The 24,690-nt window shown below is 48.4% G+C and overlaps 1 protein-coding gene across 1 annotated transcript in view; it reads right to left on the bottom strand.

Moving 5' to 3' along the window:
- BCL6 (BCL6 transcription repressor) overlaps positions 1–23,530 on the bottom strand; it is a 255,112-nt gene extending 231,582 nt beyond the window's left edge. Inside the window, exons 1-2 of the mRNA XM_069212801.1 lie at positions 23,373–23,530; positions 23,051–23,240 (exon numbers count right to left, since the gene is read on the bottom strand). The gene's annotated coding sequence lies outside the window, so the exon portion shown is untranslated. The remainder of the gene's footprint in view (positions 1–23,050; positions 23,241–23,372) is intronic.
- Between the last annotated feature and the right edge of the window lie 1,160 nt (positions 23,531–24,690).

Here is a 24,690-nt window from a genome sequence, read left to right as displayed (position 1 = left end):
CAAGGGTGTGGAGCTCATCTGGGGGACTTGGAGATTAAAGGTCTTTGGTTTCCAGTGGAACAGATGTTTCACATCAATCTGTTAGGGTTGTGGGCGATACGTCTGGCTCTCAAGGCCTTCCTCCCATCCCTTCTCGGCCAGTCAGTTCAGGTCGTGATGGACAACACTGCCGCGATGTGGTACATCAACAAGCAGGGAGGAGTAGGGTCGTACCTTCTCTGCAGAGAGGCTCTATTGCTCTGGTCCTAGGCTCAGGACCATCGGATTTGCTTGGGAGCAAACCATCTGGCTGGGGTTCTCAATGTTCGTGCGGACAGTCTCAGTCAGCAATTCTCGGCTGATCACGAGTGGCGTCTCATTCCAGACTTGGTCCTTCACATCTTGCGATTGTAGGGTTTTCCACAGATAGACCTGTTTGCCCCTCGGGAGAATGCGCACTGCCCATCTTTCTGCAGCCTCCACTATCCGGTGCAAGGAGCTTTGGGGGAAGCGTTTCAGATGTCTTGGTGCGACCAGTTACTTTACGCGTTTCCCCCCCCTACCCTTGATTCCTTGGGTTCTGAAGATCGGGCTCAAGTCATTTTAATAGCTCCGGATTGGCCAAGAAGGATGTGCTACACAGACCTTCACCAACTCTCACTGTGCCCTCTGCTCCATCTCCATCACAGGGCAGACCTCCTCTCGCAGTCGAAGGGGCAGGATCTACACCCCCACCTCCAGAGCCTGTATCTACATGCCTGGAGATTGAACGGGGAAATCTGAGTTACTTTTCTCTCCTGCCAGAAGTAGTGGATGTTATCTCATCGGCAAGGCGACACTCCACCAAGACTGTTTATGCCGGCACATGGGCAAAATTTGTTGCTTGGTGTGAAGAGAGACAAATTGATCCCTTGAAAGCCCATTTGTCTGATGTTCTGATGTTTGCCTTTACTTTAGCACAGAAGGGTTGTGCAGTTGCGACAGTCAAGGGCTATTTATTGGCGCTGTCGGTCTTTCTGTGCCTTCCTGATCAACCTTTCTTGTTTAAATCACCTATAGTTGTTCGTTTCTTGGGAGGCCTCACTAATAAGTTTCCTCCCACTCCCTTTCTCATGCCTCAGTGGGATTCAAATTTAATTTTAACTGTTTCAATGGGTTCACCATTTGATCCTATGCATTCTTGTTCATTAAGGTTGTTGGTCTTAAAGACAGCTTTCCTCGTTGCTGTCACGTCTGCTAGGGATGTCAGTGAGCTTCAGGCTCTTAGGCCCTCACGATGACATTGGCAGTAAATCCCACTTACCGCCATGCCGACTGCCACCAACATAATGCCGCAGCAGCGGATAACCGGCAACCATATTATGACACACACATACCAATCCGTCACTATACAGCCACACACACAAGTCAGGCAGCCCAAACGTCAGTGATAAACTGGCAGTACCAAAACCCACACCGTTACGCCAACAGAACAATGCCCATCACATTATGACCCACAAATCACCGGGGAAGACATTTAATGGCGGTAAACCATTGGCGGTACATACCGCCTCGCTCAAAATACACATACAAAACTATACCACATTGGTCAATTCAAAACACACACACCTGACACCCATACACACACCACACCCACACACCCATACCACTATAAAACACACACCCACAGTACCCACAACCCTTTATGAGTACAAAGCATTGCCACCAGAGAGATACAGCAAGAGCACCCACATAACCAGAGCCACATAACACAATCACCTATACACCATTCATGCACCTTACATCACACACCCCAACACATCGCCCTACACACCACTCACACTACACCCATGGCACCACAGCGACACCCCAGGTTCTCAGAGGAGGAGCTAAGGGTCATGGTGGAGGAAATCATCCTGATAGAGCCACAGCTATTTGGATCACAGGTGCAGCAGATATCCTTTGCTAGGAAGATGGAGCTATGGCAGATAATCGTGGACAGGGTCAACGGCGTGGGACAGCACCCGAGAACAAGGGATGACATCATGAAGAGGTGGAACGACCTACGGGGGAAGGTGCGTTCCGTGGCAGTAAGACACTAGCTCACAGTACAGAGGACTGGAGGTGAACCCCCACCTCCTCCCCACAACATACAACATGGGAGGAGCAAGTCTTGGAAATCATGCATCCTGAGGGCCTGACAGGAGTAGGAGGAGGACTGGACTCTGGTAAGTCAAATCTCTATTACTATCCCCTCCCCACCTGCATGGCATCACAAACCCCCACCCTTACCCTCTCTCCCATCACTCCACCACCTCCCACATACCCCACCATCACAACCCACTTATCCCAATACCAAGCCCTGCATGCAACACCAATGCATGGACACCCATCACAGACCTGCATGGACACCTATCACCACTGCATGCACACTGGAGAGAATCACCTAGCTCCCCAAATAACAACTCACTCAATGCAAAGCTGCCAGGGCAATAACAACAATAGAGGGCAACACACCCATGCACAGTATGTTACACGCAGAAACAATAACACTTCAATTACATCCCCACAGGTATCACAGTCAATGTCACCGGAGAAGAGGTGCCAGCAACATCCAGTTCCCCCACAGAAGAGGCCCACAGTGATGACAGCAGCTCTGGTTGCCTGGATCTGGATGACCAACCTGGCCCATCAGGGACCTCCGGACAGTTGGTTACCCAGGCAGGGTCTCACACCACCCCAGAGCCTCCCCCCTCAGGAAACACCACCACAGCACCTACCCAGCGGGCCCATACCTCCTTCTCCAGGACACGTCAATCAGCAGTGTGTGCACCACTACAGGGACCCCAGGCCACCCCACAAAGACAGGACGATCAGGGATCTGGGGTCAGTGGGCACACAGTTCAGGGGACAGAGGCACAGGACAACAGAGAAGCTGGGAGGACTGCAAGAGGAGGAGGACAGGTCCAGGGAACCGAGTCTCCAGGAGGCACTCACCTAATTCCTGGGAGCATACCAACTTTCCCAGGATACGCTGGGCCAGATACTGGACAAGTTGCAGGAGAACATGCGTCTGCAGGAGGGACAGTACCTGGGGATCAGGGAGGACTTGAAGGACATCAACACCACCCTGGTCTCCATTGCAGGGGTGCTGGCTAACATGGCCAACACTATGAGGCAGGCAGTGGCACACTAGCAGGACCCTGACACTAGCCAAACCGATGAACAACCCTCCACCTCCACTGCCGTTAGTGGACAGGAGGCCCCGACACAGGACCAACAGGCCACCAGCACCCCTCCCCCTGCAGAAGGAGAACCACCCCGCAAACGTTCCCTGCAATCCAGGCAGAAGCAGAGACTATTGCCAAGACCCCCGCCAGGAAATAAGATTCGCCTGATTGTCACCCTTGTGTCCCACTCTGTCACCCTGTCCACCTTGAACTGCCATTGATCCCCTTTCTATGCACCCTTGGACAATGCACCTGTGATACACATAGACTGTGCTCTATCCTGGACTTTCCTCCACCATCACCCCAGCCCATTGCACTCCCCCCTCTACTTCTTAGCACTTAAATAAACACCCTTTGAAAAAATACAAGTACTGAGTATTTCAAATTACTTAGGTATGTATTCGTTTATCAAGGTTTAAACGTTGCAATTCAACTGTACAGTAATGTATACATAGGAAAGACCTGTTGTTGGCTGCAGTGAACACATCAGGAGCGGTAGTGGGGCACCAATATCTGCAAATAAAGATTTCAAAGTGTACAGTGAGTGGCCATAGAAGTGGGAAAAACAGCCTGCCAGTGACAATCTCAAACACAAAACTGTCAATTGAATGTGAAGTTACACAGTCTTACCTGTGGGTCATTGGAAGTATTGGTGAATAATTGCATTTCTGTTGTCCTCATCCTCATCCTCTGCCTCCTCATCTTCATTGTCCACAGGGTCCACTGCTGCCACACTGCCATCTCCAGCCTCCTCCTCCTGCAGAAAAGGCACTTGGCGACGCAAAGCAAGGTTGTACAACATACAGAATGCCACAATGATCTGGCAGACCTTCTTGGGTGAGTAGCACAGGGATTCACCTGTTAGATGGAGGCAAAGAAACCTGGCCTCCAGGAGGCCAAAGGTCCTCTCTATAATTCTTCTTGTTCGCCCATGTGCCTCATTGTAACATTCCTCTGCCCTTGCCCTGGGATTCCTCACAGGGGTCAGTAGCCATGAGAGGTTGGGGTAACCAGAGTCACCTGCAAATATCGAGGGACAACTGTTAGCCACACACTAACCCTTAGGGCCCACACCATACCCATACACCAAGATTCACTGGGTGGAACCAGGGCTCACCTATTAGCCACACTCTGTGCCTCTAGAGTTGAGCCTTCACATTTGGGATGCACTATTCCTCAGGATAAAGGCCTCATGCACAGACCCAGGATACTTTGCATTGATGTGGGAGATGTACTGGAACGCCAGGCACACCATCTGCACATTCATGGAGTGAAAGCTCTTTTGATTTCTTAACACCTGTTCATTTTACTGGGGGGGGACAAATGCAATATGTGTTCAATAGCCCCAATAATGTTGGGGATATGTCCCATTGCATAGAAATCAGTTTTCACTGTGGCCATATCTCCACCTGGGGAAAAACGATGTAGCTGCACATCTGTTTAATCAGGGCAGACAACACTCTGGTCAGCACTATTGAAAACATTGGCTGAGACATTCCTGCTGCCAAGCCCACTGTCCCTTGGAAGGAGCCAGTGGCCAGGAAATGGAGCACTGATAGCACTTGCAAAAGAGGGGGGATCCCGGTGGGGTGACGGATAGCAGAGATTAGGTCAGGCTCCAATTGAGCACACAGCTCTGTGATTGTGGCTCTGTCAAGTCTATAGGTGAGGATAATGTGCCTGTCCTCCATTGTTGCCAAGTCCACCAGGAGTCTGTACACGGGGGGATGTCTCCATCTCATATTCATCCGCAGCGGTTGCAAACTATGAGGTAAAATAGCGAGCAGCTGCTCATTATCTCTTAATTCCAACCTCTGCAGTACAATGCATGTTGTGATTGTAACAGTATTTTGTTGGCGATGTCCAAATGGTGCATTAGTGTACTGTGACGCAGTTAGGATCCATGGCCTCCCCCCTTCCTGAAATGGCATCTGCCTGTACTGTATGGAGAGACAGGTGGAAACATTGGGCCCTATGGGGTACAGTGGCCAATGGTGATGTACGCCGGCAGTGACGGTACGCACCGCCGCGGACGTGACCGCCATTTTCTAGCTGTGCACTCACTTGTTACCTGACCTTCAACAGGAGAGGACCTACACTGCATGTGCTGCTGTGACCTGTTTCTGGAACTGACCATGGCTTGTGTGAGTGGGATGGGGTCCTACCCCAGTACCGAATGCTGTATGGGCCTCTAGACCAGCAGGTGAGTACACAGTGAGTACGATGCATGGTGCGTGAATGCATGGAGTGCTGTGTGTGAAGGCCTCATGTAGGGGATAAGTGGTGGATGTTTCCTGGGCAGCGTGCAGCATGTATGGTCGGCCATGTCTGTGCTAATGGGGATGGGAAGGGGCATGGTGGGCCATGAGTGTAACAGGCAGGACGGTCGGACTAATACCTTTCCCTGTGTCTATTTCCCCGCAGGTCAGCGTCCATCAAAAGAAAGGTATATGGTGTGCCATTGCCAAGGACGTGTGAACCCTTGGGGTCTACGGCAGGCGGAGCACCCACTGTCGGAAACGGTGGGAGGACCTGAGACACTGGGCACGGAAAACCACGGAGGCCCAGCTGGGGATGGCCTCCCAACGAGGAAGGGGTGCCCGTCGAACCCTGACCCCCCCTAATGGCCATCATATTGGCGGTGGCCTATCCGGAGCTAGATGGGCGCTTGGGGACATCACAGCAGCCACAAGGGGGTGAGTACAGTGCCTCAATATACAACTTCCACCTGGTGGGATGGTATCCGGGTGGGGGCCCTGTGGGTGCCCCTAGGCCAGGCCTGGCATTGCAGGGTAGGTCCCATGTTGGGCAGGGTTCTGATGTAAAAGTACTCCAACCAAGCTAGTAGGCATCCACTACTGGGCAGGGGTCTGTGGGTCTCAGGTATGCTGCAGTTGGTGTTAGGTGTCCCTATCCATGGCCTGGTGACTAGCATTGTGAATGGTAGTGCATTGCCTAGTGCGTAGGGCTGTTCCCTCTGTGTGAGTGTGTTGTGTACGCCAACGGTGGTGTTGGTGCCACCACTGACCAAGAGTATCCTTTGTGTCTCCCCCCTTTTTGTTTTGTCACCCTGTCCTTATGTGCATTAGCATCATCTGGCGGAGGAGCAGAGGCACCAGCGACGGAGGGAGCTGCATCCCACAGGACCCAGGAGGCCGAATCCACCGAAGGTGAGGGCACCAGTGGGACAGAGGGCGAGGGGAGCACCACGGCGGAGACAGGAGGGAACAGTTTGGTACCCAGATACCTCCTCCGATGGGAGCTCCCTGGTGATGGTGGACACTCCTGTGCACACCCCAGGTACAGCCGCCACCCCTGTACCAGCACCACCCTCCGAGCAGCCCCTCTGCGAGTTTCCCGTGCCTGCTCACCCAGGAGGGTGGACATCTCCTTCGCCCCAGGCCCCTCAGGCCCTGCCCCAGTTAGCCCTGCTGCCCTGAGTGAGGAGGTTATTGACCTCTTGTGATCCATCTCTGTTGGGCAGTCAACCATTGTGAATGCTATCCAGGGGCAGACAGCCCAAATGCAACAGACAAATGCATTCCTGGAGGGCATTCACACTGGCTTGGCGGCCCAACATAGATCAATCCAGGCTCTGGCTTTCTCTCTGATAGCAGCCATTGTCCCTGTTTCCAGCCTCCCCCCTCCAACCTCCGCTTCCCAATCCCATTCCCCTCAACCCCGACCTATTCCAAGCACACAGTCAGACCAGCATGCACCCAGGACAACACACAAGAGTGGACATGGCAAACCCATGGGCACTCACACAAACACCATCCAGAAGCAGACATACCAACATCCACTGCCTCCACTGTGGCCCCCTCCACCTCGTCCTCCACCTCCCTCCCAGTTTCATCTCCACTCACACCTACATACACTACATCCTCATCCACTACCCCCATCACCAGCACACCAAACAGCACACGCCCCTCACTGGCACTCACTACCCCCATCTCAATGCACATGTCCCCTGTGTCCTCTTCCACTGTCTGTGCCCCCTCCTACCAAAGTACACAAACGCAAGCACTCAGACACCCAACAGCCATCCACCTCACAACAGCATCCAGCCCATGCACTGCACCCAAACACAGCAGACAGACACCTCCTACCACCACTCCCTCTTCCTCCACTCCCAAACCATCTCCCCCCCCAATGTCCCTAAGAAGCTTTTCCTCTCCACCATTGACCTCTTCCCTACCCCCCCGTCCCTCACATCAGGCCAGGGAGGTCAAAACCCAGGCAAGCACCTTAGCCACCCAGTCCACAGGCACAGTAGCGTCCCCAACTACTCCAGGTGGGAAAGGATCCCGGCCACCAGCCAGGCAGACGGACAGGGTGCCAGCCCCAAGTGCGTCGAGGAAGAGCAAGGCGTCAGTCCCAGCTGCAGGACGGAAGGGCAAGTAGACAGCACCAGCTGCAGGACAGAAGGGCAAGGGGCCTGCAACAGCAGGCAGTAGAGACAAGAGGCCTGGTGCAGGGACTCAGTCGGTGCCCCCACCACCAACCATGGTGGTGCAGCCGTCCGAGGCTGCAGGGGAAGGGCTGGAGCCTACCCCCACCACTGCCAGCACCGCCACCTGCACTGCCACCAGCACCACTGCCAGCAGCCCCAGTAAGCAGCCATCCGAAGCTGCAGGGGAAGGGCTGGAGCCTACCCCCTCCACTGCCAGCACCTCCACCTGCACCGTTACCAGCACCACTGCCAGCAGCAGCAGCCCCAATGAGCAGCCGTCCGAGGCTGCAGGGGAAGGGCTGGAGCCTCCCCCGCCACTGCCAGCTCCACCAGCAGCACCACCACTAGCACCACTGAGCAGCCATCACCGCCGGCAGACAGTGTGTAGTCCTGCCTCCATTGGTTGTTGTGCGGCCTGGCCCCAGCAAATCCTGTGGGTCTGACACCCAGCTGAGAGACTGTGACCTTGCACTCCCCAAGATCTGCATCACAGGGCACATTGCCCCCTCCAGAACCAGTGGAAGAAGCCATCCACTCACCCCATCCTCCCTAGGATGAAGCTCATAGGACACAATGCCCCCTCCAGAACAGGTGGAAGAAGCTATCCACTCACCCCATCCTCCACAGGATGAAGCTCACTGGGCACAATGCCCCCTCCAGAACCAGTGGAGAAGCCATCCACTCACCCCATCCTCCCCAGGATGAAGCTCACTGGGCACAATGCCCACTCCAGAACCAGTGGGGAAGTCACCCACTTTAGAGACTGTGGCCTTGCACTCCCAAGGACCAAGCACAGGGCATGTTGCCCCCTCCAAAGCCAGTGGGCAAGTCACCCCCTATAGAGACTGTGGCCTTGCACTCCCCAGGACAGAGTAATGGGCATGTTGCCCCCTCCAGAGCCAGTGGGCAAGTCACCCACTTGAGAGACTGTGGCCTTGCACTCCCCAGGACAAAGCACAGAGCGTGTTGCCCTCCTCCAGAACCAGTGGCGTTGTACCATCTTCCAGCTGAGGTTCCCCCCCATTCCCCATTCCCCCTGAGGTGCCTGGCTGTTTTCGACCTGATGCCCCTGCAGTGTTCTCTCCGTGTTGTTGCAGGAGTGAGGTGGGGCCTTGGACTATGTGATGTGGCCCTGTGGCCCACGGACATTGAGGACTGGGCAGTGTCCCTACATTTGTAAATATGTAAATACTTGTTGATTTGGATGCACGTTTTTATAATATTTTATCTTATTACGCTCACTTTAATCAAATCATTTTGTCCTTGCATTATTCCCGAGGGTTACGGGGTGAATATGTAATGTTACTGCATCTGCTTGTGTGTATGGTATTGGGGGTGGGGGTAGGGGTGGGGGTGTTGCTTGTTGCGTGTGTGTGTGTCACTCTCTTTTTCCTCCCCCCCTCCCCTGTGTGCTAGGTGGCAGTACTCACTGTGGTTGTCTTTGCCAGTGTTGGTGTTCGTAGTGGAGCAGAAGAAAGGAGAGCATGGGAAACACATGCAACTCGGGTCCCATGGCGGCGTGGTTCTTCCTTGAGTGTCCAGAGGTGAGTCGTTTCCCTTCTCTGCAGTGTTTCCGCCAGGCTTTTGATGTCGTTGGTACCGCCCCGGAAAAGGTGGCTGATTGGTGTGTCATAATACAGTGGGCGGAACATTGTCCTCCGCCTGGCTGTAGGCAGTTACCGCCGTGGTGCCTGTTGATTTCGCCCTGGCAGTCGGTGTGTTAAAGTGGCTGTCTGAACGTTTTGCGCTGTGGTCATAATTTCATATTTATTAACGCCGGCCTGTTGCCGGTATTACCGCCACTTTATCACCAACCGCCAGGGTTATAATGAGGGCCTTAGTGTCAAAACTCCCTTTATGTAATTTTATGCTGACAAGGTGGTGTTGAGAACCAGGGTGGCTTTCCTTTCTACGGTTGTCACTCCCTTCCATATGGGGCAGTCTATTACTCTTTCATCCTTCTATCCTCCTCCTCACCCTTCAAAAGAGGAAGACAGACTTCATCGCTTAGACCCCAGAAGAGCTCTCAGTTTTTATGTTGAAAGAACAAAAGACTTTTGTTTGGATGACCAACTCTTCGTTGAATATGTGGGCAAGATAAAAGGCAAATCTGTCCATAAAAGATCCATATTCAGGTGGGTCATTCTTTGCATAAAGATCTGTTATTCATTGGCAAAGAAGGTTCCTCCTGAGGGTATTAGAACTCATTCCACCAGGGCTAAGTCTGCCTCTTCGGCATTGGCTAGAGGTGTTCCAGTATTGGATATTTGCAAGGCAGCAACTTGGGCTTCCCTCCACACTTTCGCGAAGCATTATTGCTTGGATTCGGAAGTTAGGAGGGAGGGCCATTTTTTACGTTCTGTGTTGCAGGATTTCTCAGTGTGACCGGCCAGGCACCCACCTCCGAGTCCTATACTGCTTTGGGACTCTATTCATAAGGTGAGGAATCCACAGTTAGTTGTATCCATCAGAAGAACAAGTTACTTACCTTTGGTAACGCTTTTTCTGGTGGATACAGTAGCTACCTGTGGATTCCTCACGGTGCCACCTGCCTCCCTGTTGCCTGTCTGGTCATACCAAGACTTCTTTATTATGAATGTATATATGTTTTTTGATAATTTTTTATATGAATAAAAATTGTGTTTATATTGTATTTGAATCAATATGTATATAAGTGTGCTTTTGTGAGGTCGGTTTTCACCTGTTTGCCTCAAAGGCACATAAAAAAGGGTGAAACTGACGTCAGTGCGCCGGCGAGGACTTCTTATTGCCACGATGACGTCAGACAGAGTTGCGTGCGAAGGCGTGCAGTTGTGACGTCCTCGTCGACGTGAAGAGCTGGGAAGAAAGTTTCCGTTGAATGCTGGCGCATTGGGAGGATGGCGAGGAATCCACAGGTAGATACTGTATCCACCTGAAAAAGCGCTACCAAAGGTAAGTTACTTGTTCTTTTATACTTTGAGCCTGATTTGAGTTTGGCGGACGGCTTCCCAGTCGAAGTTAATAAGAGTTTCCCGCTAGGTCAGCAGCCGGAAACCTAGGTTTCTACCTGCTGGCCTAGAGGGAAACAGGATACAGCATTGTCTCCGGCTCATAAACGAGCCAGCGGCAATGCTGTAGCCTTCAGGGAGCACCAGCACTCTTGCAATGTTCTCTTCTCTGCAAAGCAGACAGTGAACATTGCAAGGGTGCTGGCCAGGGGGAGGGCGCTACACCCATTCTCCACCAGCATTTTCATGGCGGTCATACCGCCATGAAACGTCTGGCGGAGAAGGATGTTGCAATCCCTGGCGGATTATGACCGCCACAACTGGTGGAGCTGGCAGTCCCCTGGCGGACAGACCACCAGGATTGTAATGTGGCAGTCGAACTGCCGCATTGGCGGCAGTGCGACCACCATCCGCGATTCTGGTGGTCTAGGGACTGCCATACTCGTAATGACCACCTTTGTGTTAACATTAATTATATTCATAGAAACACGGTCACATGGTTAGTCACTGCCCTGAGAATGATGGTTGTTCATAGACACAATGCTAGCAATGGATCTGACCTAGCTCTAAGGACTAGTGTTCCATGTGTTACTTGGGCCTAACCAGAAAGGATGGCTGTCCACTCATTTCTAACCTTGGGCTTATTCTATGTCTAAGGACTTCTATGGAAGCATTGTTGATCCTGGCCAACTATTATTAATGCCCATAAATTAACTGTTAGTCGTGAACCTAACTTCAAAGGAAGCTCATTGAATCATTGTTAGGAACTGGCAAAGCCTCACTCAATGGATGTCCCAGGAATCGTATCCATGGATCTACCCGTTCTGGATCCTCATAGTAGGATTGTCAAGTGAATGGCCTGGTCATTAAGGACATCGGGGAAGAATATTATGCTGTGTGTCTAACCTCGAAAGAGCTGACAATGAAAATGTTCTCATCTAAGGGATATATACCTAAAAAAAAGTACTCTGAAGCAGCGTGCTTTAAAAATATTTAATTAATTTCAAATACAGCTTTAACAATAGGGATACTTATGCACATTCAAAAGGTGTTTTACTTGGTGGCTAAGAGATGCCTTACCTTGTAGGGTGTACCTAAGACCCAGAGATCCAGTTCTGCAGTAACACTTACAGTACACTGTCCTCCGCGCAATGCCTGTTCTTTAAATTTATTATTAGATTCCATGTGCAATGCTCTATGCTTTGTGTTTGCCATCGTGGACTAAGGTAGTGAATTACAGAATTGTAAAGCTTTTCTCTCAGTAGAATTTCTTACTCCCGACTGAGTCCAAACTCTAAATCAGGGCCTTAGTTGTCACTTTTTGATTTATTTAAGGAAGCAGTACATGCTTTCACAGATCCATTCACAAAAAACATGTTTTATTATTAGTATGCTTGCCTTCACTTATGGAAACACAAGGGTAAATCACGCCGAGATCTGAATTATGACAAAGATACTCCAAAACAAAAACAAAAAACTTTCCTTAATAGAACTCTAAATTCAGAAGTAACTCATATGCGAGACTAGAGTAAGACCCAGCAACTCACAGAAAATATCTTTCTGAAACAGGGATGGAAATGTATGAGTTATTTCCATCCAAGACCAGAGTAAGAAAGAACTATTTAGGACGTGCTTTGTCAATCAGGCCCTCTGTCACTAACCCGTAATAGGATGGATTTGGTTTTCAGAGTGGCAGAGTCAACAATAACCGCAAGTAAAGATCACATCTTTAGTTCTCAAGCACTATTCCCACAGCACACTCAGAATTGATTTCCTGCATTTGTTTGCTGCCGTTAACTATTGACTCGATACGAAAACCAAACCAATTCCCATAAATAATTGTAATGGGAAACCCCAGAGAAAATCAATACGGCGGCTCTTTAAATTGCTTTAACCGCACAAGTGAGGCATACAGTGGTCTGTAAACATGTCCTGGCAGCTGGTGCCCTCTTTTACCTGTAGGTCTGCCTCTTATAAAGGGTGGTAAACAAACATACCTGCACGGTGCCTGTAGAGGACAGACAGGGGCGTCGGGACATAGACACCTCATTGTCAAGGAGGGGTCGGAGGTCTCGCGTTAATGTGCCTTTGATTACAGCACAGGCAAGTGAAGCAATTTTTAGGACGATTTTGTTCTGAAAATTAAGGCAAAGTGGTTACCTTCAGGTGTGCTCCTGGACAGTGGACTCAACCCTGGCCCTAATTCACAAAGCTTTTAAAAAAAAACATTTTCCTCCACTAGGGTGTGTCCTACCCAGGACCCTAAGAACACCCAGGTAGTTTATCTACAGCAGTCGTAGGTAGATTTGTAGGTGCCCCCTTCTCCTTGCTTACCGGATTTGGAAACTATAATTCTTTTTCCTGCTTAGGAAAAGTAATCTGCCTTCCCCCAATGACTTTTGTGGACGATCCTTTCCCAATATTACCATTGAAAGACAGGTACTAAGGGGCATATTTATGGTTTTGTGGTGCAGGGCAGCAAGTTACCGCTGCCCTCCAGTCACAGAGAAAGGGCAGGAATGTGTTGTATCTATGGCATACAGCGCATTCCTGTCCTTTCCTCCTGTGCTGGTGCACAATGTGATGTCTAGCGCCAATGTAGCCACCCTTGCACCACGGTGCAAGGGTGCCTACATTGTATGCAGGTTTGTTTTTGCACAGGAAGGGGAACTTTCTTGCACAAAATAGTCCTCAGTGGCATTTTCTTCTTTATATCTGTAATGAAGAGATAAAGAAAGAGGATAAATAGTGATATTTCTCTTTTGTGCACCTTCCCTGGGGAGTTGAAGGTTTTGGGCATCCCCATGTTTTCAAGGTCTTGTAAATCTGTGGATGTGTGAAAATCCATGGGTGTGGCGTGAGAACACCCACCACAATGCCCATGAAACACCTTCCTTGTGCAGAGTCACACAACGCAGCGATTTGCACTCCCTTGCATTACTCCATATTTATGAGGCCATTCGAAGCCATGCAAAGTGGTTTGGCGTGGCCTCGTTAATAATGAGTTAGTGGTTTGAGCACTGTTGCATCACAAAAAGTGACACAATGGCAGCGCAAGAGCCTCATAAATCTGGCCCTAAATCTCTACAAATATGCAAATTTGTAGGTTTCCTCACATTTTACACACACACCTACCCTGACTTCCCCCTTTTCTGACCCTCACCCTAAACTTCTGACTGTGAAAATCTCCGATGTTGGCAAATTTACTGTAGACGTAAGTGCACTTTACAAACCAATAATTCTACTTATTTTCATTCTAAGAATTAGACTGGGGATTGAAATTCAGTGATGCCTTTCAAGGTGCCTGAATTGCACTAAAATTCTCTGACGCGTTTGGTACTTCGGCTGTATTTTTAATTTGCAGACAAACCACTGTTATTGATGATTGATTCATGGTCAGCCAAGAATGACCACAGCACTATGTTGTGCCCGATTGCTGAGTTTATCCGGTTTTGGGGTCCTTCTTTGTTCTTATTTTTGCAAAATGTATTTTATGGTTTTGGCAAATCAGTTTAGGTAGACGTGGGTGTGACTGTTGACTTTTTTCAACAGCGCTCTAGGAAAGTGGTGTATCTCTGGAGGGGAGTATATGACCTTTGATTCAGACTCGCTCTCCCCGCAGTGAGTCTAAATAAAACACCTGAAGCTCGTTTTATAAAGCAATCTGCACAGACAAATTCAAATTATACATGCAAATTAATTGATCTAATGCACTGATCAACATGTGCAATTCACTAAAGGTGTTTTTGCAATTGTAAATATATTCACTGACACGTACTATTATCCCCAGTATGGTGTAACATTACGGAGGAGTAAATTGGTCCCCTGAGGGAGGAGTGGAGTTTACAAGGTGAGATTTCTGAGGAAACTTTGCATGCAACCACAATCTCTTCGATTTCTGGGTATTCACCAATTGTACTCTCCCCATTCCTGCCTTATAAACAGGTGTATGTTTTACTCCTGTTGATTGAAGAAGTAGATACCTTTTCAGAGTGGAAACAGGCAGGTAGCACCCCCAGCATCAGTGCTTTTTCCACAGAAAAAAATATTTTCCTTGTTTCGAAAAAAATAAAGTGTAATTACTTTAATGCATAGCAATTTCCATGTGCATAATTGTACACTAGATCTGATGATGTCTGTAACAATAGCTTTACTTGAACACAAATGAGACTTTACAGAATATTGCCAGTGCTCTTGGAAACCTTTGTCAATCAATCAGTTGGTATTTGTAGAGCGCAGCTTATCACCCCAGGGGGTATTCAGGCGCTGTGGGGTGCTGTTCGGTGCTGGCGGTCTCTCGTTATCGAAAAGCCATATCTTGAGCTTCTTCCTGTAATTGGGAAAGGACTTAGTGGTTCACAGGTGAAGAGGGAGGTCGGTCCAGGTCTTTATGGCAAGGTAAGAGAGAAGGAGCGGCCTCTGCTGAGGCAAAGGCAGACTCGTAGGATGTGTGCGAGAGCAAGAGAGACTGACCTGAGTTCTCTGGTGGGTTTGTGGAAGGCCAGACGGTGGTTTGTGTGTTTGGGTCAGATGTTGTGCAGGGCCTTGAAGGCAAGGGTCAGGGACTTGAATCTGCATATCCTCTGCCTGGGCAGCCAGTGTAGGCTTCTGAGGTGTGGAGTGATGCTGGTGCATCAAGGGGGATCTGGAATGAGTCTTGCTGCGTAGTTCTGTATAGTTTGGAGGCAGTTGAGGATTTGGGTGGTGACTCCCATGTAGAGTGTGTTTCTGCAGTCCAGTCTGCTGGAAATTAAGGCCTGGGGCACAGTTCTTATGGCTTTTATGGGGATCCATCTGAAAATCTTTCACATCATATGGAGGATGAGGAAGCAGGTGGCGGAAAATGTGCTTATCTGCGGTTTGAAGGTGAGTCCATTGTCAATGATGATGCCGAGGTTTTCGTCATGGTCTGTAGGGGTCGGGGCTTGCCTGAGGGCGACTGGCCATCAGGTGTCATCCAGGAGGATGCATTGTTTCAGAAGATGATTTCTTCTGTCTTGTCTGTATTCAGTTTTAGGCAGTTAGATCTCATCCACTGTGCCACGGTGGTCATGGCTTTGCTGAAATTGGCCTTGGAGGTGGTGTGGTTTTCGGATGGTGAAAGGATGGGTTGTCTGTCATCGGCGTAGAGATGATGTTGAGTCTGTGGCTGCGTACTATGCCTGCCAATGGAGTCATGTAGGTGTTGAAGAGGGTGGGGCTGAGAGAGGATTCCTGGGGAACGTAGCAGACTATGGATTTGGGTTCCGAGGTATAGGGAGGCAGGCCGACTCTTCGGGTGCGGCCTGTGAGGAAGGTGAGGATCCATTTGAGGGTGTTGCTCTGAATTCCGATGTGGTCGAGTCTGGTGATGAGGGTGTGGTGGGAGCTGGTGTTGAAAGCTGCTGAGAGGTCGAGGAGGATTAGGGCTGCTTTCTCTCCACGGTCAAGGAGGACTCTGATGTTGTCAGTTGCAGTCATCAGGGCGGTCTTGGTGCTGTGGTTGGCATGGAAAACTGCTTGGGAGGTGTCTAGTAGATTATGTTCCTCTAGGTGTTCTGTCAGTTGATGGCTCTTTCTAGTACTTTGGTGGGGAAGGGTAGCAGCAAGATTGGGTGGCAGTTCTTGAGCTCACTTGGGTCGGTGGTCATTTTTTCAGGAGTGGTTTTACCTCTGCGTGCATCCATGTGTTGGGAATGGTGGCCATCATGGTAGAGGTGTTGGGGATGGGGGTGAAGGCACTACTGATCACACTCTGTCCCAAGTTGAAAATGTAGGGTGGGCCAGGGTCGTTGGATGATCCAGAGTGGGTTGCGCTCATGATTTCGGCTGTTTCCTGAGTTGTTAGCGTCTTCCAGTCGGTGATAAGATGGCTGTGGGTTGCGGCTCTCGGGGTTAGAAAGTGGTCACGGCTGGTGGTTTGGGCGGCAAAGTTGCTTTAGATGTTGGCTATCTTGTCATGGAAGTAGTTTGCCAAAGAATCACAGAGGGACTGGGAGGGTTGGATTGTGTTCTCCGTGGTTGCAGGGCAGGAGAACACGCTCACTATACTGAAAAGCTCGTTGGCATGGTTGGCTCTTCTCGATGCGGTTGGTCAGGGTGACGTTTTTTTGCTTCTCTGATGTGGTGGTGATAATTATTGAGTGCAGAAATTTGAAATTGTGTGCTAAATAATAAGTGTTTTCCTTCTAGTATAGATTTTGGAAAATCCTTGATTATTTCCCCTTTGTTTATTTACATGGAAGTTTTTTAAATTTCAAACAACGCATTAAGGAACTGTGACAATGCTTACATTCATAATCTAAGGAGAAAAAGTCAGGTTTACTGAGTCGCATTTTTCACAATACAGGAGCATAGAGGTTTACAGTGACCATGTGTTATTGTGTGGTTTAATCATTTGGAAATAGATGTGTATTGGGACCTCAGTGGCCAAGCTGCCTCTTTAAACCTTGTGGTCCTTGCCGGCCTACTCTCAACATGGCGGATGCTGATGAGCTAGCAGTTCTCTGGTGGCTGGGACACCAACAAGATGTTTCAAAAGAAAAAGCATTCTGAAACTCTACCATCAGAAACTTAAATCATTAGGGTTGTTCCAATGGAATACTCCATCACAAAAGTGGAAGATGTCCTGTCCTCTGCATTACAAGTGCATTGTAGCCCAAGGCAGTGATTATCAACCTTTTGACTTTTGTGGACCCCATTTTATTATTACTGGAACATGGGGACCACCAATGACTCATTATTGGAAACTGGGGACCCCCCACTGAGTCATTGCTGGAAGCTGTGGATCCTGGCCTACACATTGTCAATGATTTGAACCATACAACAGTGCACAAAAAATACAGAAGCAAGCATTCATCAAACAAAAACACAAACGTGTTTTACTTAATTTGCAAACAAATATAAATTAAAAAATATAAAAATGTAAACAGTTTGGAGCTTTTTAAAATCCAATTGAAGCCACACATCGTCCATACTATATTCTTTTTGATGCACCTGCACTGCTCCCATGAATCAATCTGAGGATAGAAATTTAATTTTTAGCCTCCAATTTCAAATTTTTTGACCTTTACAGTATGTCTTAATATTTTCAATTGTACATTTAGCTACTTTATTTAAATACACACTCTCTTAATCTGTGAATATTGTTTAATTTTCTAAGCAGTCGCGGACCCTCTGAGGAGGCTTTGTGGACCCCCAGGTGTTCCCCCATAGGCTGGGAACCACTGGCCTGTGGCACTAGTAATGTAGCCACAGGGTGAGGCCCTAGCTATAGGAGACCTGACTGACTATTTATTTGCTCTTAGGATAACCTAACTTGCTGAATGTGAGGTGTTCATGGCTTCGAGGATAAACATCTTGGCATCGCAAAAGTTGGGACTCCAAAATGGGTACCTCTCCAAACTATATCTAACTGTTTTGGAGGCCTAACCAAGACTCCTAAAGGCAGGGTTAATATGGTTAAATTTCTTTGCCCAGGGCTTACACCTCCTGCGGCTTATGGGAAGGGCCTTGTTCTACAATGTTTCTGTATTCTGTGTGGGGCAGAGCTTTTGTGTCTATTAATTGTTAAAAGTAATTTGATAGAAAGGACAATCATTTTTTTTTATTTAGAGGGTGTAGTAGGGAAAGTAAATGTCTTCAACTTTTGAGTACAGTAGAAAAGTATGCAATTAGAAGCCGTTTGGGGTGTTTTCACCCTAGACCCCCTCTACTACCTCTGATAACTTTGACTCTGAAAGTATGGCTGTTGGTGGTTCCGACACACAAGACCTTGCTTTAGCAGACGGAAGATGTGTCACTTCATGGACAAGAGTGACCCCTACAGTTGTCACTTTGGGTGATACGGGTGGTTTAGGATTCAGACTTAGCTTTCAGATAGCCTGATGCTATAACGATTGTTAGACCTGACATGCCTTAGGGTGGTCACCCCTAACTTTTGGCCTGCCTCCCTCCACTTTTTTGGACCCTGTTTTGCTGGCTTTTTAGACTCTGCGCACTTTACCACTGCTAACCAGTGCTAACCAGTGCTAAAGTGCATATGCTCTCTCCCTTTACAAACACTTAACTTTGGATCATACCTGATTGGACTATTTAATTTACTTATAAGTCCCTAGTAATGTGCACTATATGTGCCTAGGGCCTGTAGATTAAATGCTACTAGTGGGCCTGCAGCACTGGCTGTGCCACCCACTTAAGTAGCCCCCTTAACCTTGTCTCTGGCTTGCCACTGCAAGGCCTGTGTGTGCAGTTTCACTGCCACTTCGACTTGGCATTTTAAAAGTACTTGCCAAGCCTAGAACTCCCCTTTTTCTACATATAAGTCACCCCTAATGTGTGTCCTAGGTAACCCCTAGAGCAGGGTGCTGTGTGGGTAAAAGGCAGGACATGTACCTGTGTAGTTATATGTCCTGGTAGTGTAAAACTCCTAAATTCGTTTTTACACTACTGTGAGGCCTGCTCCCTTCATAGGCTAACATTGGGGCTGCCCTCATACATTGTTGAAGTGACAGCTGCTGATCTGAAAGGTCATATTTAATATGGCCAGAATGGTAATACAAAATCCTGCTGACTGGTGAAGTCTGATTTAATATTACTATTCCAGAAATTCCACTTTTAGAAAGTGAGCATTTCTTTGCACTTAAATATTTCTGTGCCTTACAATCAACGTCTGGCTGGGCTTGGTTGACAGCTCCTTGTGCATTCACTCAGACACACCCCAAACACAGGGTACTCAGCCTCACTTGCATACATCTGCATTTTGAATGGGTCTTCCTGGGCTGGGAGGGTGGAGGGCCTGCTCTCACACAAAGGACTGCCACACCCCCTACTGGGACCCTGGCAGACAGAATTGAACTGAAAGGGGACCTGGTGCACTTCTTAGCCACTCTTTGAAGTCTCCCCCACTTCAAAGGCAAATTTGGGTATAAAACAGGGCCTCTGCCCTACCTCATCAGACACTTGCTGGAGAAGAAACCTGAACCAGAAACTACATCCTGCCAAGAAGAACTGCCTGGCTGCTCAAAGGACTCACCTGTCTGCTTTCTACAAAGGACTGCTGCCTTGCTGTTGGCCTGCTGCCTTGCTGAACTCTTGTCTGGCTGTGAAAGTGCTCTCCAAAGGCTTGGATAGAGCTTGCCTCCTGTTCCCTGAAGTCTCAGGACCAAAAAGACTTCTCTTTTTCACTTGGACGCTCCGTGCGCCGAAATTTACAACGCACAGCTTGTTCCGCAGTGAGAAAAACGCCGCACACCGACGCTGATCGACGCAACGCCTTCGGGACGACCGGAACTTCGACGCACGGCCTCGCAAGGACAACGCAGCCCGACCTCCAGAGGAGAAATCGACGCAACGCCTGCAGTGAGAGCGAAAGTTCGACGCGCAGCCCCGCAGAACGACGCGCAGCCGGAAAACAAGCAGGAGAATCCACGCACAGACCCGTGACATCTGGTAATCCCCGCGATCCACAGAAAGAGACTGTCTGCACACCGGAAAACGACGCACGACTTCCCCGCGTGAAAAATAACGACGCAAGTCCGTGTGTGCTGGGGAGAAATCAATGCACACACCATGTTTCCACGTATCTCTTCTTCTGTGGCCCTCTGAGGAGATTTTCCACTCCAAACCAGGTACTTTGTGTTTGAAAGAGACGTTGTTTGCTTTTTAAAGACTTAAGACACTTTATATCACTTTTCAGTGATATCTCTACAAATTCACATTGCAACTTTATTCGTTTTGACCTACAATTATCCTGATAAATATTATATATTTTTCTAAACACTGTGTGGTGTATTTTTGTGGTGCTATATGGTGGTATTGTATGATTTATTGCACAAATACTTTACACATTGCCTTCTAAGTTAAGCCTGACTGCTCGTGCCAAGCTACCAGAGGGTGGGCACAGGCTGATTTTGGATTGTGTGTGACTTACCCTGACTAGAGTGAGGGTTCTTGCTTGGACAGAGGGTAACCTGACTGCCAACCAAAAAACCCATTTCTAACAACGATTTTCAAATCTATGGGTGATGGCAAGTCCCCAAGTGTGCACCCAAGACAAAACTTGTGGAAAAAACTACGGTTCAACCAAGGTCAATCATGGTTGCCCATCTAGAAACCCAGATAACCTAGGTTTGGCAAGAAACATCAAAAAGCATAAGGACAACTTCCACCTCAGCTTATTCTGTCCAAGACATCCAGGAACAATGCCTTCAATAGGAACTCTTCAGTCCTCTTACAGAGGCTGAATGTGCAAATGTTCTTTGTGTCACTTGTGCATTGAAGGCTTAAAAGACAAGGCCTCTAACATCAAGGGGTTGTCGACTGTGAACCTGCGTGTAATCAGTGAGTGACAGAGAAGCTTAAAAAGATCTTAGAAACCAGGCAACAGACTTCAAATTCCAAACTAAGTGACCCTGATGGAACAATCCAAAACTAGCTAGTGACCAGATTAGTCTCATAGCCCGGAAATATAAACACCCTGTACATCAAGGAGCATGTACCCATATCCCAAAACATTAACCCTCCCAGTACCCTTCTTAAAGGCAGAAAAACAGACAGAGAGATGTTGGTATCAAGCATGAATTATCATCTCTCCGATACCCTCGATAACTTAGGTGATGACAATGAAGCAGGGTCCCCAGTTTGGGAGAAGGTAGGTAAACTCAGACCCACATTGAGCTGTCCAACTCCATCACAGAGTGGTTTGTTGAGTGTTCATTACTGGTGGTTATAGTCCTGAGAGAGCGTGGAGGTGTGTTAGTGACTGTTAGACACAATGGCAACCCCTACAACTAAGGGCACAGGAGCAAACCCTACAGCCACAAGTACAAGTGCAGACCCTAAGCCATAAGCCCCAGTGCACACCTTATTCCAGCAGCACATGGGTAGACCCTACACCAATGGACACCAGTACAAACCCTACAGCCTTGAGCTCAAGTGCAAACCCTATAGCCATGGAGACCAGTGCACCACCTACAGCCATGAGCACAAGGGCAGACCCTCCAGCCATGGACACCAGTGTGCCCTATAGCCATGAGTACAAGGACAGATCCTACAGCTGTGGACACCAGTGCCCCCTACAGCCATGAGCCAAGGGAAGACCCTACAGCCGTGGACACCAGTGCCCCCTACAGCCATGAGCACAAGGGCAGACCTTTCAGCCATGGACACCAGTGTGCCCTATAGCCATGAGCACAAGGACAGACCCTACAGCCGTGGACACCAGTGCCCCCTACAGCCATGACCCAAGGGCAGACCCTACAGCCGTGGACATCAGTGCACCCTGCAGCCAAGGGCAGACCCTCCAGCCGTGGACATCGGAGCACCCTGCAGCCATGGACACTAGTGCACCCTGTAGCCATGAGCACAAGGGCAAGAAGTAGTGAGCAGCTGGGGAGGATTAGTGAGCAGCTCTACATTAGGGGTGGTATACAGTGCTCCAACTTATTCTGGTCTCGAAGTTCTCAATGAGAAAAGCGTCGCAAAATGACAAAACTCCTTGCAACACATGAGTCCTTCCTTCTGACACTCAATGATCCTCTTTTTAAATTGTTAAATGTACAAGTTTGTTCGAGGGTTGGATGCAGTGGGTTTGGCCTCCTGACGAGGGAACCCGTAGGTGGTCAATAAATAAATAATGGGTGTAGCCAGAAGGAGCCGCTGGAGGTGGGGGTGGTAATACATATCAAACACATACATGTCCTTCCAGTCGACCACAAATCCAATATAAGTTCACACTTTTGCATCTAACAATTATTTGCTGTATCATGCTAATATCTGTTTAAAAATCTATATTTGTTATCGTTTGGATGGCAATATTATGTTAAACCTTCCAATAACCAAGTCAAAAAAACCTAACCGCAGAAAACCACATTCAGAATCAAAGCTGTTTAAAAGACATTATGCACGTGTCCACAACACATGCCGAGTATCGAATAAATGCAAAGATACTTCAGGGTAGCCTCCACTACTACAATAAGAATACAGCCGCCCCGAGGAAGGTATAGTAGTTATAATTATTTCCAAAACCCCGGTTTCTCCTTTGTTCGTGTTTGCATTTATTGTAATTTGCACTCAAGCTCACGGTCAAGACTTTTCAAGCTCATGTGAGGCTGAGGGGTCCCCCCAGGACACACACCAGTGACGGGTGCACATGCGTTCCTGCAGATGACTAACAGCCATGCAGCCATGCAGTTTAGCCTTCGTGATTTTACATTTATTTGCGCAGAGCGAATTAATGCTTGTATTGAAGGCATGAGACATTGTACACGTGTAGCTCTTACTTTATTCATGCATGCATGCATTTGCATTGCTTTTTGTTGAAAACAGAGACTAGTTCTACAATTTCGATCCCAGTCTTGGCTTGCAGAGACTTGAGCTCCATGTCTTGATCTATTGCACAATATGTGTTAAATCGGAATAGAACAAAATTAGCATCTTACCGTTGACAAGCTTCTTCAAATTTCCCAACATTGAGGGTGAATCTTCTGTATTCTTCCTCTTCATCATGCCTGGTCACCTGCTAAATGCACGGTTGCTTGACCACCATGCTTCATCACCAAAGTCATCCGCGTCAGGCACCAGGAGTACACGGGCAGTGTCTTTCAAGTCCCAAAATGCTTGGATTATTCTCTGCAAAGAAGCCAATTGCAAGTAGAATCTTGAAACTTTACCCAAGCAGCCCTTGGATATCAGAATATATATATTTAAATTAATTTGAAAAGTACGAAGGAAAATGCTCTTTCGATACTATTGTTAACTTACGGCACAAGGTAGCTTCCGGAACCGATTGCCAACTAAGGGAGCCAATCAGATGGTAGACGCCCATGGCCAAGTAGGTTTGAAAGAATCGCTGTTGATGCATTTGTGACATGGCCACTCCTTCCTTGGACTGAGTCCTGTTGAATCATTGTTGAACCGTGTTGGTTTCTCTCAGCAGACCTGGGCTCTCACTGCGAGCTGCACCCGCCATTCCACTGCCCTGAGACATGATTGTTAGCGGGCAGGGCGGCACCGTGCCCACAGCACTGCCGTCATCCATGCCATGGAACTCATCCAATGCCTACAGTTGATCTGCTCTATTTTTTTCTTTCCTACTCCTGGCCAGAAAGCAGCCTTTGTGTACAAGCCCAGCTGGTACATGACCTGAGGAGACAGCACTCGATGACTGGAGGTTGCATCACTGGCTCCTTTGGGGAATGCCACCTAACGTCACACTTCTCTCCTAGCGCCCTGTTCCTAAAAAGCTTAGTTATTCCATCAGTTGTTGACCATCCGGAGGATGTGCTCTTGTTCCTTATGAATTCAGACGGTAATGAATTAGTGTATTTTATTGTTTTCTCATTTGTACAGTGATTTCCTACCCCATTGAAAAGCTGGGGTCTTATTACAAAAGTGTAAGTTACTACGAAAGGGTAAATTACTACAAAAGTGCAATTTGTGAATACCAAAAAGTAGTAAACTCTTTCAAAAGAAGAAGTTAATACAAAAGTGCTGTTTGTGAATATCAACAAGTAGTAAACTCTTTCAAAAGAAGATGTTACTACAAAAGTGCTGTTTGTGAATACCAACAAGTAGTAAACTTACTCAAAACTGTGAGTTACTGCAAACATGCAGTTTGCGAATATCCCGTAGTAGTAAGTGCTGTAGTCCTGTTACGCTTACTACAATGTGCAGTTTATCACGTGCACATATGTTCCTCGGAGTATCCCAGCGATTCTAAACATGACGAGGTCTGTGATAAAGCCTTTTTGACTTTTAAGTTTTACTTTTCAATTTCGGCCTAAGTTTAGATGTATCCTTTTAAGTGGCACAGGGTTTGTAGCCCTGGGTTTCAATGTGTTGACTTCGCCTCGCCCACGCTCTCGCCCGTCCTCAGGGTTCGCCTCTTCCTGCCTTGAAGCTTTATCAGCCTTTTATCGCCGTGTTATCTGCCCCTCTCTCACTTCTGTGAGCGTGGAGCGATGAACTTGGCTCAACACTGGGGCTTAAAGCGAGGCAGTGCAGTGCCTTTTGACCTTGGAGTCCTGAGCTGCCGGATCGAAGTATTGGTTTCATGGGTGTCCAAGTGCTGTCTACTCCA

Source organism: Pleurodeles waltl, chromosome 11, assembly GCF_031143425.1.
Source record: "Pleurodeles waltl isolate 20211129_DDA chromosome 11, aPleWal1.hap1.20221129, whole genome shotgun sequence".
Lineage (NCBI taxonomy): Eukaryota > Metazoa > Chordata > Amphibia > Caudata > Salamandridae > Pleurodeles > Pleurodeles waltl.
The sequence above is the reverse complement of the archived record's forward strand: the minus strand, read 5'-3'. Positions and strand labels throughout refer to the sequence as shown.